At 32.8% G+C, this 17,115-nt stretch overlaps 1 long non-coding RNA gene across 1 annotated transcript in view; it reads right to left on the reverse strand.

Moving 5' to 3' along the window:
- The window catches only part of LOC132667433 (uncharacterized), a 300,979-nt gene extending 286,763 nt beyond the window's left edge, over window positions 1–14,216 (reverse strand). The window contains exon 1 of the long non-coding RNA XR_009605153.2: window positions 14,130–14,216. This is a non-coding gene — a long non-coding RNA (uncharacterized LOC132667433). The remainder of the gene's footprint in view (window positions 1–14,129) is intronic.
- Window positions 14,217–17,115: the final 2,899 nt, after the last annotated feature.

The raw sequence follows: 17,115 nt of genomic DNA on the forward strand, positions 1-17,115 counted from the left end.
CAGCTTCTTCCCTTAAACTACATAAACCAATTTCTGCTAGCTTCAAACTTTTCTTTTACCCCTCCTTACCTTTCCCAGCCTTCATAGAATTGAAGAGAGGCAGGGCCTTGCTCTAGATTAGACTTTGGCCTAAGGGAATGTTGTGGTTGGTTTGATCTACCATCCAGACCACTAAAACGTTCTCCATATCAGCAATAAGGTGATTTCGTTTTCTTATCATTTATGTATTCATTGGAGTAGCACTTTTAATTTCTTTCAAGAACTTTTCCTTTATATTTACAACCTGACTAACAAGCGAGAGGCCTAGCTTTTGGCCTGTCTCAACTTTCAGCATGCTTTCCTCACTTAGCTTAATCATTTCTAGCTTTTGATTTAAAATGAGAGGTGTGCAACTCTTCCTTTCATTTGAACATTCAGATGCCATTGCAGGGTTATTAACTGACCTAATTTCAATCTTGCTGTGTCTCAGGGAATAGAGAGGTGAGAGGAGAAGAGAGAGATGTGGGGGAGGAGCCAGTAGGTAGAACTGTCAGAACACATGTATTTTTTAAATAGTTTTAAAATTTGTTTTCTTTATCTTTATTTGAAAGAGAGAGAGAGAGGGAGGGACAAGGGCAAAGGGAGAGAGAGAAAATCTTAAGTGGGCTCCACCCTCAGCGAGGAGACCTTCGTAGGGTTCAATCCCATGACCCTGGGATAATAACCTCAGCTGAAATCAAGAGTTGGATTCTCAGCCAACTAAGCCACACAGGCATCCCAGAACACACACTTTTATCAGTTAAGTTTGCTACCTTACATGTGTGGTTTGGGGTGCCCCAAAACAATTACAATAGTAACATCAAAGATCACTGATCACTGTAACAATAATAAAAATAATGAAAAACTTTGAGTAATGCAAGATTTACCAAAATGTGGCACAGAGTAAGGAAGTGAACCAACACTGTTGGAAAAATGGTACCAATTGACTTGCCTAATGCAGGGTTGCCACAAACCTTTCATTTGTGAAAAAACACATTATCAGCGAAGTACTATAAAGCGAAGCATGATAAAACAAGGTACGCCTGTATGTGATAGTACCAATACCTACCAACCACAACCACAATAATTGAGAAAATAATGTCTGTAAAGCTTTTAGTGTCATGTCTGGAACAAAATAAACTCTCAACATATGATAAAAATCTGAGAGTGTGCCCAGGGCTCCGGACAGAATTTCAGTGACCTCATTAACTTTTTCAACCACTAACAAATACTTAATTTCTTTATGTTCAAATACTCATTATGTATTAACCTGAAAAATACTTAAAACTATTAAACATCATAAAAAATACTTGGAAGACTCTATAAAGGGTCTTACTGTGTACTTTCACAAAACAAATGGCAAGAATAAGAGGATAAAGCAACAAAATACTGGTAGGTTTAACCAAATACTATGCCAAATTCTGAACAGATCTGGGAGATTTCTTCAGATGCTTGCATTTTATGTTTATATACTCTTTTTTCTTCTGGTTGTATGTATATTTATATGTGTATAAATATATATATTTTTATTAAAAAAGTCAACTTATATCCTTTGACAAAGAAACTTTTAAATATATTTTATTATTTTCAAATGGGAATTCTCAGTGATTCTAAATATAATCACTAAGTAAGGTAAATTATATTGATTTACTGATGTTAAACCTTGTCTTATTCTGAGTCCATTTCTTTCATAAAGAGTTCTATTCTTCTCTCAAATAATTTTAGTATATGATTTTTATATATTATTGATTTTTATTGATATTTATCATTCTGAATTTATAACATTACTTTGCTTTCATGGCATTAATTTTTATTGTTAATATTCCATAAGAGAATGATGCCAAGTAACTATATGGCTATAGCAGGGAAACAAAATTTCCTTTTTAAAATACATGTATTTTTATTTTTATTTGAAAAATGAATTATAGTTATTTTTCAATAATAATAGTTATTAGGTAATAAAGTAAGAAACATATTGATTATGAATTATATGAATTATAGTTATTATAAAATAATGAATTATAGTTATTTTTCAATAATAATAGTTATTAGCTAATAAAGTAAGAAACATATTGATAGAGTAAACTACTGAAACTTGTAGATGAGAATACATGATACCAAAAAAAAATAATTTTTTAATGTAAACATCTTTTAAATTACTGCCAAGTCAGGTCCAACAACCAACCACAACAACAAAACTAGTAATTTACCATTATCAGATATTTTATTTTATAAATGAAAATGGTTTATGTTAGAAAACCAGATTACATTTACTTCCCTCAGCAATTGGTCAAAAAAAGCTAGAAATATCATTTAGTGATGCTGAAAAGTCACTTAGAAAAGAGATTTCAACTGCCACAAAGTTTTAAAAAGTAACTTTATTGGGAATAGCAAGGTATTTTTGTTGTATATTAATATACATCTTAAAATGCCAAATTACACTAAATGTTGAAACCACAGAACTCTTCTCATCTTTAATACTAACTCTTTAATACTAACTCTTCTGGGAGTTCCAACATCACAACAAAGGGCTAACAGATATATGAGCCCTCCAGTGTAATAAATAGTAAGACTGAGAACACAAATTAGCACACCTAATTTTTCTAGAAATGTCAGAAAAATATTTTAAAATGAATAAACAAATGAATAATACTGCTGAAAAACATAAGGGAGATGGAACTGAGAAGGTAGGGGAGACCCGAAATGTGTAACCGAAGAATAATGTTTTATAAGAGCACACATCAAGAAATATGCCAGTAAACAAGATACTTAATTTCACAAGTAACTAAATGCATCCAAAATAAAACACCAACATGATGCCATTTTTATAGCTAAATTTCAGAGCTTAGATCAAGAAATTATTCTGCTAGGTGAGTCTGCAGTGATACACATCCTCACATGCAGTGGCTTAGAGTATAAATGAGATGGAAATTAATTGTGTTCAAAGTATTCAAATTCTGGGAATATAATAAATATTCTGGGGGCCATCAAGTTGGTGAAACAAATATTGAACACTTCCAAAATACGTAACTTTTGAATGGACAAGTCTGCATTCACAAATTATAAGAATGCAGTAAATTATAGGCAAAAAGATTTAGCTTCAAGGATTTCATCACAAAACTGTTTATTATAAAATGTTTGGAAAGAAGCTACATGTCCAGAATTAGGGGATTGCTTAATTAAATAATGTTTAATTACTTCCACGATTACTACCACCAACATCAAAAATTGTATTAATAGTATTTACTAAGCGTTTGTGTAAATCAAACAATATTCTAAGTTTCTTACATGTATTATGTCATTTTTTTCCTTAAGAAACCATATGGGATTGTGTTAGGATTTTTTTTTATTCCTATATATACAAAAAGACACACAAAATTTCTGACCCCAAAGTCAGTGTTTTTAACTACCACTTATACTACTAATCATCTGCCTTCTTGGCCTTTTTCCATACTAAGATCCCCTGGAGCCATCACTGTGTTTCTTTTTTCTATTCTCTAGGAGAAAGACATACGGGGGTTTTGTTTGTTTGCTTGTTTTTGTTTTTGTTTTTAAGTAATCTCTATGCCCAACTTGGAGCTCCAACTTATGATCTCAAGATCAAGAGTCTCATGGTCTACTGACTGAGCCAGCCAGAATCCCTTGTGTTTCTTTTTTATATATTCTTGATTCCTAGTACAGTGTCTAGAACATTACTGACCCAATGAATATTTGGGGGGGGGGGGGAAGAGGAATAAAGAACAAAAGGAGAAAATGAAGGAGAAAGAGGTCAGAGAGCACTGGGATGAAGGGAAAGTAGAAGAAAGGAAGAAGAAATAAAAGAGGGGAGAAGAGAGGGAAGGAAGGAGAGAAGTTAGTTTAGTGTGACAGAGTAGAAGTGAAGAAACTGGAAATAGAGGAAGATCAAAACAAAAAACCACAGATTATGAAAATTTATATTTTAACAGTTATTAAGAAGAAGGAAATAGCTTCTTGCCATTCTAATTAGAAGCAGAGGTATAACTTATTCTACCAATAAACAGAAGATAAGTTTTTTCAGCTCAAGTATAGCTTTATGATATCACTTATACAACCTCTGATGGTCACGGAATAATTTGATTCCACAGGAATAGATTCATTTGAGAAAACAAATGGTCATACAGGTAACTTAATTTATGGTTTTAATCTTTTGAGAATCATGGAATTTTAAAGTCATATGAACACTTTATCTAGTCCAATTCCCTTAATGCTCATGTAAATTACTTGCTTGGAGACATGTGCATGCTGACTTAGAACACTAATCTGATCCCAATATACTCTTGTTTCCAATACATTCCTCTACCTCACTGATTATTCTCAAAGTTAAAGATATTAATGACTCTTTAGAAATAGTTTGGCAACTCTTATGGGTAATCCTTTCTTATCACAGCTCTAAAATCAAAAGGAATGTCTTCCTTCTCTTGAGTAATTACAAACTACAAATAAATACTGTTTATTACAAGACTCATTTGGAATATTCTAAACCCATTCTTATAATAGAAACTTAATGTTTGTTTACAAATATAAAATTTGAAATAAAACAATCATTTTTAGTGTGGTCTTCAAGAAACTATATTCTGTGTCACTAAAGTTTCCAAGAATGTAAGCTGTTACCCATCACATTTTAGCAGGTACATTATGTTATTCTCCATTACATGTGATTGGCAGTTATGTACTATAATAAAATCTGTCAGTGTGGCAATTTTTTTTTTTTATTATTTGACAGTTTTCTAAAAAAAATAAAATCTTGTTCTGGCTACCAATTAAAACTTGATTTTCCCCCTCCATTTTATCTCTTTATAGCATTTTAGTTTAACTGAGCACTCCCTGTTACTTTTTTTCTAGTAGTAATAAATTGACAGCACAAAGTAATTAAAAACCTGGAAACAATTATTTCTATAAACTACTCCCTGCCTTCTATTAGCCAAAGCTTGTGCTAATGTGACAGATATGTCATTTGGAGCCTGACATTTCATGGCCACTGAATCAGCACTTCACTTGGTTATAGGATCACTTCTTTTGAGGATTCAATATGAGGAGAAAATGCTGTATTACTGGAAATGACATATAGGAAAGTGTCATAATGCTTGACAATAAATACGTAAAGTCTTATATTGTCAATAGGGCTATGTTTAGAAATTCAGAAACTTAAGTTAAAAATAAAAATGAAAAGAGATGTTTGGGAAAGAACAGCAAAGAGGACACCAATTATCTTAGCAAACTGTATCTTAAAAGCATCTTTAAGTTTAGATATCAGCAGAATCAAGGTGATACAGGTAGTTCTTTTATAGTAATTAATTTTTTGTGGTTTAGTATTTATACCTCTTCATATGTAGAAATATAAATTAACATTTTGGTAAGACTTAAATTACTTCATTCTTTAGATAACATTTTCCTTTCTCATAAAATATAAATCGAGTTCAGAATATCAAATGATTAAGAAGTTACTAACATATCTAACAGTGCTCAAGCACGTGTGTTTGGGTTTTGTTTATATGTTTTTCCATTGACCTCATCTTACTCTATATGGTTTCTCAGCCAAAAAATAAGTGTTCAGCTATCTGTGACGTGATGTCTCTCACAGAGACTCAGTTATCTCATCCCAGCATCACTAGAAAATTAACTAACACTACAAATTAAAGCAAGAATCTTTTTCTAGAAATATATTTTAAGATTTGATTGCCTAATTAAACCTAAAACATGTTATTACATAATATACTATTTAAAGATATATTTTATATATCAAAAAGTGTTATTGAGTAACCATTATGTACAATGCACTGGGCTTAAAACAACAAATGGCGGTTGGGGGGGGGACATTAACAAAGACTACATAGAGTTTAGTCTCGATGTAAAACTTCCCATGTCTTTTTCTTTCAGTTTTTATCAAATATTTGCTGTTGCTTCCATTTGTTCACCATGGTTAAATGGATGCATACTGTGAAAACAATCAATTGGTGAAGCAGCATTTATTTCTTTATTTTTTTTTATATTTTAGAGAGAGAGAGAGAGAGTGTGCGTGAATGGGGGAGAGAGGCAGAGAGAGAATCTTAAGTGGGCTCCACACCCTGTGTGAGTGTGCTCTATCCCATGACCCTGGGATCATGACGTGAGCTGAAATCAAGAGTTGGACACTCAGCTGACTCAGCCACCCTGGCACCCCAGCAGAGGCAGCATTTAGATCAAACTATATTCCTAATATATTTTCCATAGAAGACAAAGCTTCTTTAGGAATAATTACTTAAGCAAAGCTTGTTATTTAAAGAAATGAGATTATTCAGCCTCCTATTGTAAAAAGCACTATTATATTCTCTAATTGATTTCATTAAAACCACATGGTGAAGGAAAACTAATTTTTTTAAAAAATTTGTCTTAAAAGTAGACTTCTTGTCCTGATGGGTTTGTGTACAGTATTTAAAAGATTAAAAAAGAAACCAAACTATGAAATGATTAGAAGCAACTAAGCTTAGTATTTATACCAAAAGTTGTAATGGAAAAACCACACAATCTTCTTTTACATTAAATATAAATATTTAATATACTTATACCTAGTATATTCTGTATATACTAGGTAGACTCTTCCTGGTTTCAATTAACTATTTGGCACAAATTTATTGTATACATTATTAATTTGATATTTCATTTATGTACATCCTTCCTTAATGCACTCTTAACAAGTATCCATGAAGGCCTACTATGTTCCCATCACTGCTATAGAAACAGGGAATATGGTAGTCATCAAATAAATTCACATTATGAAGTATTCATTCTGTGTGGCAAAAAAGACAACAAGCAAAAAACATATGTAATAGATCAGGTGGCGATAAGTATATTTAAAAAATTAAGCAAGTAGGGGATGCAGAGTATGGAGCTATGCTATTAGAGTGACAGACATTCCCTCAGAGAGAATTTTAACAAATTCATGACTGAAATGGGAAATTAGTCCATTAAAATATTTAGGGAGTACATTACAGGCAAAGGCAGAGGCAAAGGCAGATTCTCAGAATACAAACCTCTTTATGCTGATAGCCTTTCATTATAAGAATTTAATTGGTATAAATTTTACATTTTAGTGGAAAATTTTTGAATTATATATCTGCAGCAGTAGGTATAAGGCAAACATTCTCCTTACCTACTGAAATTTCTTTTAAAAAGATGATTAACAAAACAATGTCTTTCATATATAACTTTAATATCAAGTAATGATATACATCTTTTACATAATCACAATTGCATCAGAATGTAAGCTCCGTGAGGGCAGAAATTTTGCCACCTGTTTTGTTGACAAGGACTCCAATGTCTCAAACACTGTTACATTGTAGATAATTGACAAATGTGTCAAATAAATGAAGAAATAATTGTGCATTGAATTATTTTTTCACAAAATATTTTTTAAATAAATACTAAATATAGATATAGTTCTAATTTCTTTTAATAGTGTTCATTATCATAATATACATGATCCAATTGTCTAGGTAACTTATTGGTAATGCAAATATATTCTCTGTGTGAAAGGAAGAATTTGATTGAATCAAATGATTAATTTTTTATTTTTATTTTTTTATTAACAAAATTTTTTAACGTTTATTTATTTTTGAGACAGAAACAGAGCATGAATGATGGAGGGTCAGAGAGAGGGAGACACAGAATCTGAAACAGGCTCCAGGCTCTGAGCTGTCAGCACAGAGCCCAACAAGGGGCTCAAACTCACGGACCAAGAGATCATGACCTGAGCTGAAGTCGGCCGCTTAAGCGACTGAGCCACCCAGGCGCCCCAAATGATTAATTTTTCATGTCTGACATTTTGCATCCCAGCAGAAATTTGGGGATCAATAAAGTCAATCAATTATTGATATGAGTGGGCCTTTTCTTGAATTTCCAATGAACTGTGAAATTTAAAAAAAAAAAAAAATTCCTCCCTGACTTCTTAGCCACTACATCACAAGTACATCCAAACATCATTCGATTTCAAGGAAAAGATCTGATGTGAAAAAACAAAGAAGCAAAAACTAGTGACATTGACCATTAAGATCCACTTTTTTTTTTTAATTTTTTTTAACGTTTATTTTTGAAGGAGAGACACAGCATGAGTGGGGGAGGGGCAGAGAGAGAGAGAAGGAGACACAGAATCTGAAGCAGGCTGCAGGCTCTGGGCCATCAGCACAGAGCCCCATGCGGGACTCAGACCCACCAACTGTGAGCTCATGACCTGGGCCCAAGTCGGACGCTTAACTGACTGAGCCACCCAGGTGCCCCAAGATCCACTTATAACTGAAGACTTAAAAGAAAAAGAATATAGGAAATGGATACAACATAATTATCCAGGATTGTAATGAATCTAAAGGAGGAAATGCAATGTGAGGTATACTAGATAAATTCAATTTCTATATATAGGCCTAACACCTAGGAATTAGTCACCACAACACTGGTTAAACATAAGTTTTATATACATGTATATATTTCAGAATGTGATTTACACATACTATACATATGCATTTACAGCAGGTTTTAAAGTTCTTCTATACGTTTGAATAACTTACTAAGTGTTAAATATTTTTGGCACTTATAGCTCAGAATTAATTCTGACAGACCAGTACTATCATACAAATTTTATAGATGAGCCAGATCACCCTTCCTTTCATCTGTAACCATTTAACTGTAAATACATATTTCTTAGCAGAATCAGACATGATTATTTCCTCAAAAGGATTTGCAATGATAACAATAATTCCACATGAAGTTTTGGTTCTTAGATCACAGACACGCCCACAATACAGGTATGTGTGGTCTACCAAGTAATACTATTAATAATGATAATTTAATAAGTCCTGATTTATTTTCTCTTTTAAGACCAAACTTCTTGTAAAGTACAACTAGGTGCAAACTGTCATTCCCCATGAATTGCTTCGGGAACATATGAGATCAATTTTGTTTCTGAGGAATGGTCTTAATCATTGGCAGCACAGCTTTGAAAAAACTTCATCTGTTGTAGGCAGACTGAAAAACCCTCAGCACCTGGGAAGCAGTCACTGTCAGGAACTGCCACATATAGGATGGGCTGCCATTCCAAAGAGATACTACAAGATCCCATTTGGGCGCTATACAGTCAAAGTCAAGGGCAAAAACAGGAAATAGACTACAAAGCAGCTGGAAATAGCAAAAATATAATAGGAACCATTTTAATGTATATATACAGATAACATGCATACAACATATGTTATATAACATATATATGACACACTCTTTTAAAAATATTTTACATACATAAGTTTATTGAATCCTTACAATCCTACATAGTAAATGCTATTACTATTAGACCTATTTTATGGAAGCTGAAAGTGAAATACAGAGAGATGAAATAGTTTGCTCAGGCTGTCCAGAAAAAGGCTTAGGAAATTTAAGACGTGAAGATAAAGCACATAACTCAGAGTCCATAGTAATGGAAAGGTCATTGAGATAAGGGTTCTCAGAGGACTATGGAGTCCAGTCCAATGTGTCCAAAAGACTTGAATTATTTTAAAAATACAGTGTTACTGGGACTTCATTGGTGAGAAAACATAAAGAGAATTTAGTTTCATTTAAAGTAAGTCAAAATAAATAAATAAAAATTTACCACCCATTTATTGAGAATCAACTGGGTTCTAAGCACTGTCCACAATAATAGACTTAAAAAGATTATGAAAACATTTACATCATTGAAGAGTTTAAAATCCAATGCGTGGGTGGGGGTAGGGGAGTGCCTGGGTGGCTCAGTTGGTTAAGCCTCTGACTCCTGATTTCAGCTCAGGTCATGACCTCATGGTTGGTGGGAGTGAGCCCAGTATTAGGCTTGGTGCTGACACTGCCAAGGTTGCTTGGGATTCTCTCTCTCCCTCTCTCTCAGCTCCCTCCCCTGCTCATGCTCTCTCTCAAAATAAGTAAATAAATAATAAAAACAAAATCCAGTGGGAAAGATGCATACAAGGAAACAAATATGATTCAACATGACAATTGCTCTATTGGATGAATACAAAAAGCATGAGAGGAGCAAAGAAAAAATGATATAATATGTCTTTGCTATGAAGGAAAGACATTTACAGCTATTGGCTTAGCATAAACTTTGCATGTGAGTAAGTGTGAAAGGTACTGCAAAGAACATTATGTGAATGGGCAAAGGGAGTGAGAAGGCATATTAAAAATACTAGATTTATTTCAGTATCATTCAATATTTACCCTAAAGTGGGGAAGTTGTGGAAGATGCTGCTGAATAGATAAATACAAAGCAATTAAAAAATTACAGAGACATTAAAACATTTCGTACCTGACTGTCTAGAGGCAGAAAATAATGAGCCTATATTATTTAATATAAAAACTAAAATCTCCATATTCTTTTATTCAACTTGGCTAATCAAATAAGGCATAAAGCCTGAAAGTGCAAGATTCTTAGACTGTATTAATTAACTATGGAAAGGATAGAAGTTAGTGACACAGGTGTGGTGTGGAGAGAAGTCTCTGAAATACATAAACATTTATAGTCTGAATTCCTACAACATTTGATTTTGAGATGCTAGAAAGCTCAATCTCAAATCAGATTTGAGTGAGCATTTTTTAATCATATATTCATTTTATCAAAAATATATACATATATATGGATACATATATGGGTTTTGTTTGCTGTGGTTTGAATTACCAAAGCTTTCAAGTGAGAAATATAGAGCATGCGTACATGAAAAAGTAATAAGCTGCATTGAGTTCATAAAAAAAAAAAACAAAAACATTTCAACCTACTCACCAATACATATGCATTAGTCATTAAATCAGCAAATATTTATAAACCGCCTACAATGTTCAACAGCACATTCCAAGTATTGAATATTTTTAAAAAGTGTGTGCTACCTATTACTTTGTCATTTCTGAAAAATGGGTATGTTGATAAAACACATGAATAACAAAAAAGAAAATGAAATAAAATTAAAATATAAGACAAATTAAAACTGTAATGAATGTCGTGAGACTCAAAGTCTCTGAAATTTAAACAAGCAAGTTATCACATATTGTTTGGCATATGATTACTAGGGATGCTGGAAATTATTGAGAAATCTAGTATTTGACTAGGCATTTAAGCATTCAACATGGATGGGTACCATTTTGAGAAGTGAATGTGAACAGGATAGTCATGTAAAATCACACTGGAATTGATCAACTGAATTGTTATTGGCTTAAGGTTAAATTGAAATGGGCAATCTAAATGTAATTCCATTTAAAATAATACACATTTTAATTTCAATGTAAACATTTTATTGTTGTATCTAATTATTCTGTTTTCTCCATTGGAAATCACTTGTGCATATGTTAAATCCCCCTTGACTGCTTCCATTTTATCTTTATTTTCCCCAACTTCTTTAAATAACTTCTTTGTTAAATGTTTTCGATTCTATCATTGTCTGTTACTGGTTTTATGTGAGATGTATTCTCCTTTGTGCTCCTTGTAATTTAGTGTTCATTTCTCAAATGATTTGGTCTTTTTCTTCTACTTATTTGAGTTCTGCATTTTTCTGTTTACCATTCTAAACAGTTTGGCCATTTTATCTCAGAATTTTTTAATATATATTCTCTGGTCTTCCTTCATAGAAGTAACTGCTTCTTTCATTTAAAAAAAAAAAAAAAGTCATGTCAGAATGGCTCTACTTTAAGGGCACCTGGGTGGCTCAGTCGGTTGAGCTTCTAACTTTAGCTCAGGTCATGACCTCACAGTTTGTGAGTTTGAGACCCATGTTGGGCTCTGTGCTGACAGCTCGGAGCCTGGAGCCTGCTTCAGGTTGTGTGTCTCCCTCTCTCTCTCTCTGCCCCTCCCCTGCTCATGCTCTGTGTCTCTCTGTCTCTCAAAAATAAATAAACATTTAAAAAAATTAGTTGCTCTACTTTGTGGCAACATATGTGTAATAAAGTTTTCTAATCCATAAAAAAAAAAAAAACGTGTACTACTACTTTTTTCTTGTGTTCTATAATATTTTTGTATGGACCCTATATATTTTCATTTTATTGGCCCTGTTTGAATTGACACACTTTCCTAAACAGCTCTTTATGAGCTTCTTCTCCGAATGGGATGAGTGGTAGCCCAGGTAGGTTTTCAGACTTGCCTATTCATGAACTCTCTCTTGTCTTGCCACAGCTAGAGATTATAACCACCACTTCTCTTCCTTTCTTAAACTAATCTGGCTCAAGAGGGTTTTTAATAGAATCTCTGAGTTTCCACTTTCTTCACAAGCTAATGACTGGCATGGGATACAGTGTAGCCTTCAGGGTGATTTACTTAACAATTAGAATAGACATTTTGCTTTTATTCTGGGCTTCCATTTCTGGGCTGCTCTGCTCTTTGCATATCATCTCTGTTTTCACCAGACATTCAAGCGGTGTCCATTCTGCCTTGTTCACAGCAGGTGAAGTATGAAAGTTCCCTATTGGTTCTTCCTTAAGATAATGACTAATTGCTGGAGATTTCTAAGATCTCCTAATATGATGCCCCGCTCTGTCCAGATCTATTGCCTCTGGAAGTATTGTGAATATTGGGTTTTGAGGTTTTCTCAGTCTTCCAATTTTGCTGAAAATACATCTTTTCAGTGCTTTTATTGTTCTTGCTTTGTCATTCCATCTACCTACTTAAAAACAACTTTTACACATACATTCCTCTGCTTACCAATGGTTATGACTTTGTAATGAGTCCTTAGAGACTATACTTTATTCTATTCCTGGGAATATTTCCTATGTTTTAGGAAAATGGATTACTTTATTTCCCCCAAGAAAATACTTACACTTTTAAACTGTTGGTTGTGTGCCTTCTCTATATAGAATGACCTCCTCTTCCATCCATTTATAAAATTCTTTCATATACCATGTCAAATTACTTTACCTCATAGAACTTTTCTTGTTATTTTCATGTTATTTAGTTGATTTCTCAGCTCTTCTCTAAACTCTCACAACAATTTGATTTTTAGCTCTTTGTGGATGGTTTCTTTTAATTTCTATTTGGTATGTGTGTGAATATGAGTGTGTGTGGATGTGTTGTATGCTTCAATCGTATCCTTCTTAGTAGATATATGGTCTTTGAGGGTGGCAATTAATTCATTTCACTAATATTTATGTCACCTGGAGGCTATGCAATATAATTTTCCAAATTGTTGAAGAAAAAAAAATCAATAAATGTTTTCAACTCTGCTATATATATATTTGTATACAAGTCATGGGAGACATAAGAGACATAAAAATCACAAGGTATGCCTTAAGGAATTGATACTATATTTGAAGAAATGAGATTAAACTTGCAAAATTTTTATGACTATTGGTGAAGTTGGAATAATGAGGATAGACAATGCATGGCCTCTATGGAAAAATGAGAAAATCTGTAAAAATTCTATGATTTTTTACTAACAAAACACTAAAACTTATATTTATTTTGGATAAAATAGATCATTTGGTGAAATCTGAAAACATGGTTTGCACTTACATATTTTCTTTATCTTTCTTTTTAATATAGCATAATGTGATGAGTTTACAAAGAGACATCACATATATAAATGTCGATACTATATAGGGCTGCAGGTTGAGACAGTATAGCAGACTGAATAACAACATTTATATGTTATGACAATGAGTTCAGGTCTTCTTACAATATTTGCTGTATTATTGGACATTTCTGAAGCACTGCTTTGAGAGATTGGCAGGGAAATTAATGTTCTTAATGCAATCTACCTGAATATTTGATAGTGAAATGTCATGAGAGAGTCAAGCTTCAGTGTATCTCAAAGCTAAGACATCCTAAAGAGGAAGTGTGGTGTCAGGTGAGTGGTTAATTGGATGTCCACTTTCCTCATCAGATTCTTTATGATGGAAAGGAAAGAATACCACTGAGTGAGATTTGGACAGCTTCAAAAGTGCAATAAAGCAAAATGAACAATTTAAAGTTTCAAACTCTCTTGGTATTAAAGCTAAAATAAAAGACTACGTCTTCTTATCAAGAATTAGTGTATGCCTGTTCAATTAAAGCTGAAAGAGAGCTATGATTATAAGATTCATCTCTGACACACATACTATCATTCAGTTGATTGGGAACTAACCTTCGGGTAGACATCATGGTCTCAGAATTTGCTTCACATCAATCCGCTACCATCTTGTAGCACCCATGAAATCTTCAAGAGGATGCTATTAAAAGAGTTTATGACATTTAATACACTTTCATATTGTCTTTCATCACTACTGTATGTACTGAAATACACACTCAAATCCATTCTCAAGTAGAATTATTACCAGCTGGTTTAGAAATTTTGATTGATAAAGCAAAATTTTATGAAATGTGTTAAATCTCATTTGATGGGTATGCTGATAACAGTTAACAACATAACTTGTTTCTCAAAACAATCTAGATATAGCAGATACATATATTTTGAATTAAAAACATTAAAGTTTATGATCTAAAGTTCTCTATCTTGTGTCCATCTCTCCCTTCTCTCTTTTCCTTCCTTCCTTCCTTCGAAATTGAAAGTCTATTTTAATTACTAGCTTATGATTATTCAAGTAACAGATATATGATAAAATGGAAAGGACACAGAAATAAATGTTCTGGTTTCAGTTCTATTGTTTACTATCTAGATGACCCTAGACCTTGCAAGGAGTACCAAAACACTACCTGTGCAACCCAGGGAAAGGGATGTCCTTCTTAACCAAGATACCATAAAAACTTGATGTTATAAAAGAATGAATGTGCTATTTTCAGTTAATTAAAATGAGTATTTTTAAAATTAAATATCAGGGTTAAGATAAAATAAATATTGGAAAGTAAGCAATATATTTTGAAATATTTACAATGCAAGGTACAATTTATTTAAAAATAATTTATTAAAAGACACAATGTGGGGCACCTGGGTGGCTCAGTCGGTTAAGCATCCAACTTTGGCTCAGGTCATGATCTCACATCTTGTGAGTTCGAGCCCCATATTAGGCTCTGGGTTGACAGCTCAGAGCCTGGAGCCTGTTTCAGATTCTGTGTCTCCCTCTTTTTGCCCCTCCCCCACTCACTCTCTGTCTCTGTCTCAAAAATAAAATAAACATTAAGAAAAATTTAAAAGACACAATGTGCTTTTTACAAATTGATAAGAAAATGGTCAGTTGCACAAAAGGTAGACAGAAAAAATAGACAAGCAAGTTCAGATGACCAACAGGCATATAAAATCATGCTTAAATTCAATAACAGAAAATGTAAATTATTAAATTACGAGTGATTGATAACTTTTTACCAGCCTGGAAACATTACAAAAATAAATTTTTTAAGTGATGTAGGAAAATATACTTGCATGTATTGTTGGCAGGAGTACAATTTGTTGCATTTTAAAACAAAATCTGCTAGTATATATGGCAATGAAAAGTACACTTATCCACAGAACCTGTAAACTCATTGTGAGAACTTATCACATAGAAAAAAACTATATATACTGATTTCTGATGTGAAGCAACAAGAACTGGATTTGGTTTTCTCTTTCTCACCACTGGGCACAAACAAACAAAAATCCAGCAGAAAAAAAAGTACATGAAATAACCATCTTCACGGTATTGGACATGACACAATAAAAAAACAGTGATCCCTGAGAGAAAGAAAAGAAAACAAGATAAACCAAATGACTCCCACAGTTACTACTTTGAGAAAATGCCCAGGCCTCAGTGTAAGGAGCTAGAATCCAGTCAAAACTGATCAGAGAATATTGAGCTGAGTGTCTATGGAGACCAAGGCACCCAAAAATTTCAGCACAGAGTACCAGAGAGGACAAATCTATACAGAAAAACCCAGACATCTAGAGAGATTTCTTTCAGTTCTTTACATTTATGATCAGTACAAGTATTAAGGAAATCACCAAAGACCAGGGAAAGAATCATCCAAAAGGATTAGAGGGGATAGTATTTGACACTCATAGAGAGTATGGAATAGTAAACCTGTTTAATCCAGTAACTTCGGACAATTTCATAATTCATGAAGCATAGGGTACATTACTAAGGCTCTTGCTCATATAACAAATCTTATAAAGCAAAACAAAAGGATTAAACTGTTTTTAAGTTACACAGCTGTGTCTCCAAATGAAGCACCTAACAAGATAAAATTATATTGTCTGTCATTTGATAAAAGTTACCAGGCATGGAAAGAAGCATGAAAATATGACCCATAATGAGGAATAAAATAAATCAGTGAAAACTGACCAAGAACTGATATAGATATTGAAGTTAGCAGACAAGGATACTGAAATTATAATTATAGAGGTATTCCATATGTTCAAAAAATTAATATATACCCTGAAGACATAGAAAAGACCAAATGAAACTTCCAGAGAGAAAAATTACAATGTCTAAGAAGAAAAGATAGTCAGAAGGATTAATAGAAAATTAGATATTGAAAAGAAAAGACAGTGACCATGAATTCATAGCAGTAGAAGCTACATAAAATTAAACAGAGGAAAAAAATTAAGTAAAAAAATGAAAGGAGAATCAATTGAATGACAAAATATTCAAATTTGATGAAAATTATAAGCTTAAAGATCCAAACCATTCAAGGTTCCTCAAACATATAGGACATGAAAAACAAAAACAAAAACAAAACACTACACTTTGGCACATGAAAATTACTGATAAAAGGAAAAAAAGTCTTAAAAACAAACAGAAAAATACAGATTCCATCCAGCAGAAGACAAGCAAGAATGACCATGGGTTTCTCATTAGCAACAATGTAAGCAAGAAGAGAGTGGAATATTATCTTTATAAAATAAAACTGAAAGAAAAACTGTCAACCTAGAATTCTATACCTAGAAAAATATCTCACAAAACGGAAAGCTAAATTACAACTTTTTCAGACATATGAGAGCTGAAATATTTCATCACATACAGATGCACAGTACAAGAAATGATAAAGGAATTCTTTAGGCAGAAGAAAATATCATATAAAAATATGTATCAACAGAAAGAAATATAAAGCTTTCAGTTATGGATTGAAAAAATCATGAGAATAAATGGGTACAGCACAGTAAATATGGTCAATGATATTGTGATAGTCTTATATGGTGA

This window comes from Panthera onca, chromosome B2, assembly GCF_046562875.1.
Source record: "Panthera onca isolate mPanOnc1 chromosome B2, mPanOnc1 haplotype 2, whole genome shotgun sequence".
In the NCBI taxonomy this organism is placed as follows: domain Eukaryota; kingdom Metazoa; phylum Chordata; class Mammalia; order Carnivora; family Felidae; genus Panthera; species Panthera onca.